Consider the following 3,931-nt stretch of genomic DNA (forward strand, 5'->3'; position numbering starts at 1 on the left):
AATAATTTTTCAAGTTCCCAGGTAATGTTTACCAAGAGAAAACATACGCTGGACCATAAAACAAGGTTTAATCCATTTGAAAAGATTAAAAGAATACAGACTATGTTTTGTGATAACAGTGGAATTAAATTAAAAACCAAGAATAATGAGCCATCTGGGGCGGCGGGGGGGGGGGGGGTAAATTCTACACATGGAAACTAAATACACTCTTGTGGAGAATTCATGTATCAAAAAAAAATCACAAGACACATTAGACAATATTTTTAAACTGAATAACAGTGAACATGTATAGTATCAAAATTTATGGGGTAAAGTAAAGCTAAAATAAGAGAGAAAAATATATAGCTTTTAAATGTTAGCTTAGGATAGGTGCACACTCAATAACTTTAGTGTGCACAGTAAGACTTAGAGAAAGAAGAGCAAATTAAATACAAAGTAAGTAGAGGTAAGGAAATAAAAAGGAGAAATGGATGAAATAGAAAACAAAAAAGATGATAGAGAAAGTTTACACATATAAAACACTTAAGGGGTTTCTTTGGTAAGACAGCTGTGTTGATAAAGCCTACATCGACCCTAATCAGGAAAAAAAAAATGAGAATAAATACGTGACTATATTACAGATCCTACAGATATTATAAAGAGCTTTATGCTAATAAATTAAAAATTTAGAGGGACCTGACACATTCCCTGAACAATAAATGCAATGTACAGGAAGACAATACAGGGTAAGGCAAAGAGAATGAAAGCAGAGATTACTTAAAATCTTTATTTGCAGTTTGGTTCTTATAAGACATACATCCGAATGAACACGAGGTTGCCCAAATCCCCTCCAATTCTATTTTCTCTCCCAAATGTTCAGCATTGCTGGTCCAAGCTGGTGAGGCTGTTGTGAGAGAGTTTTGGGATGAGAGCTGTCAACACATCACTGAATCCGAAAGCACCACAGAAATAGGCACCAGAGGTCTACAAGGGTTCCATCGGCAAGAAGCAGTCAAATGACACGCGCATGTACTGGTTTGTTTGCTGTTGATATAACCGAAGTCTTGAGGATGGGTAATTTATACAGGAAAGAGGTTGATCTTGGCCCACAGTTCAGCAGGTTGGGGAGACTGAGTGTGTGGCACTGGCATCTGCTGAGAACCTCACACTGATTACATAGCGGGAAGCAGAGGGCAAGAAGGAGCTTGTAGAAAAAGCAAAACGTGAGTCGTGGACTTGTTTTATAGCACCAGGGAGAGGAAGGCGGGCTCCCTGCCTTCTGAAACCAAGGCAGGAATTTTGACTGTGAAATTTCACACTGTAATAACTGAGAAGCAGGGAATGAATGGGGGATGCTGGTGTGGTTTGGCTTAGATTATGTCTAGTGGACTTTTGCCCAGAATGAAAGTCATGGTAACCAGACTTTTAGAGAAATAACCCCAAGGTACATACACAGTCTGCCTTAAGCATGTATTTGTCAAACTTAGTTCTCTGTCATGGGGGTATTTACTGTTTTGAGAGCAATTAAAAATGTCTGTTCTTTTTCTATCAAACAGAATTGCTTTGGTACTCCACAATATAATTTATGTCCTCTTCCAGAACAATGAAGAAAAAGGCAAATGAACTGTCCAAAATTTGATGTATAGGCAGGTGTGATGCTTTTGAAATGTTTATAGAACTCCAGCAAGTGCTTGTTTTGTGTTTAAATGGCGTGATGGTTTGCAAATAATTTGGTCCCAGTGTGCAGTTGTTGAGATGGTGGATCCTTTAAGAGGCGGGGCCTAGTAAGAGGCAATTAGGTCATGGGGCAGTAACCTCAGAATGGATTAAAGCAGGTCTTGTGAGACTGATTTATATCTTTGAGAATGGGCTGTCATAAGGGATCCTGGCACTTCCCCTAAAACCCTCTTCCACTGTGCTCCTGCCATTGTGATGCCATCTGCCATGAGGCCCCCACCAAAACCAAAAAGATGCTGGTGCCATGCTTTTTAACCTTCAGAACTGTAAAATAAATGAATCTCTTTTCTTCATAAAGTGTCCAGCCTCAGGTATTTTGCTATAGCCACAGAAAATGGACTAAGACAGATGATGAAACGGATGACATGAATGTTAAATGAATACAGTTCAATGAGCTTTTATTGTCTGTAAGGCATTAGGAGATTTTGATTTAATTTTGATCATTGTTGTTCCATAAAAGTGTCCAATTTTTAAAAATAGCCTTTGGGAAAAAACTCTCCAAGGCCACACCTATGATGATTTCTTTGAAACCAGATCCTAAGAGCTGCAATACACGAAGGGGTAGAAATTAATACCTGATAGTTATTAATACCTGGTAATTATTCTAATAGCATTGTGTTCAAAATGAATTCTCATTGATCACAATCAGGTGTTTATTGTAAATTCTGATTTGAGAAATCAGGACTAGGCAATGAAACTTCATATTGAAATGAAACTTCCTAAGAAATTCCTGAGGGCTCAGCAAAGAGAATCTAGAATATCGGTTCCAATAATAAAGCACATTCAGGACCTTAGGGACATTTTCTTAAAACAGTCATAGAATGACTCCTACAAGGTCACATCAATATGTACCAAAGTGACTTCTCCCAACCTGACACATTCTCTGCAACCTTCACTGCAGAGCACCCACCAGGTTGAAGCAAAGAGGACAAGATGGAGCTTCCATCTGCCATGTCTCAAGGTCCCACGTGTCTCTCTTTGAGTTTTCTTTCTTACTACTTATTACTGAAGGTCTTGTGTCTTCTTCCTTGATGAAGTTTAAGAAAGAAAGCTACGAAAGTGGACAAAAGCATTTCAAAACATGATGAAGAAAGACTTCAATAGACTGGGGGTCAAGTAACTTAACATAAATTTTGATATAAATGTGATCTTTATTTCATGGTCGACACATACATCAAACCATACGTGTAAGCCAGAGTTTCCCACAAATGCTTTAGAAACTACTGAACATACTTCAGAGAATGGATGGAAGTAGGTTTTCTCTTTGGGTTTGATGTGTAGAGCTGTAAGGCCACTTAATATTTGTCTATGGGCCTCCCACCGAATGCATTAAGTGTTGACGATGTTGTGATAAATGTCTTCTAGTGGAACTTTAGCTCTTTGAACACCTTTCTTTTCAGAAGACAGATTTAAAAGAATATTCCATTTCTGTGTAACGCCTACTGTGGGCACTTTGGGGACATTCTAGTTAATTCATTTTAAACACAATGTCATGAATATAATTATCAGGTATTAAATGACCAGTTCTTTGAAGGAGTATTGGGGAGCTATGGGGAAAGGAATCTATCTTATAAAACATCAGCATAAAGGGCAGGTTTAGCCATGAGCCTGTAGGTGATCTGGTACGTTGTTAACAATCTGTAATGGGTGGTGAAGGAAATTACCAACAAGAAGCCGAAACTGACCTAACCAAACAGAGGCTGTAGTCCAGATTTTGGCTCCATTAAGTGACTGCGAAGAGACTGAGGTTTGAGTAGAGAGCAATCCAAAGTCGTTCCATGTCTGTTTGTTGTTTCTGTTCATTTGTTCAGTTTTTACCGTATTGGAGTTGCAGGCTTTCTAGAAGGTATGCAGTGAACAGTTGTGTTTCATGGTCAAAACAGAATCAGAGGCAAGGATGTTGGCAGCCTTTTTCACTGTTTTCTTTCCATAACCATACCCATTGTCTTGTTTTGCTTTATAAAAATTTTCTTGGGGAAAAATGAGATTTTGTTGTTTTGTTTTTCATTTTTATTTTTTAGTTGTAGATGGACACAATATTTATTTTATTTATTTTTATGTGGTGCTGAGGATCGAACCCAGTGCTTCCCAAGTGCTATGCAAGTGTTCTACCACTGAGCCACAACCCCAGCCAGAGAATTTTGTTGTTTTTATGAGAGTAATACAGAAATTACTGCTGCTGTTTTTGATGAGAAAAGAAACTTTGAGCAATGTA

This window comes from Marmota flaviventris, chromosome 6, assembly GCF_047511675.1.
Source record: "Marmota flaviventris isolate mMarFla1 chromosome 6, mMarFla1.hap1, whole genome shotgun sequence".
NCBI lineage: Eukaryota > Metazoa > Chordata > Mammalia > Rodentia > Sciuridae > Marmota > Marmota flaviventris.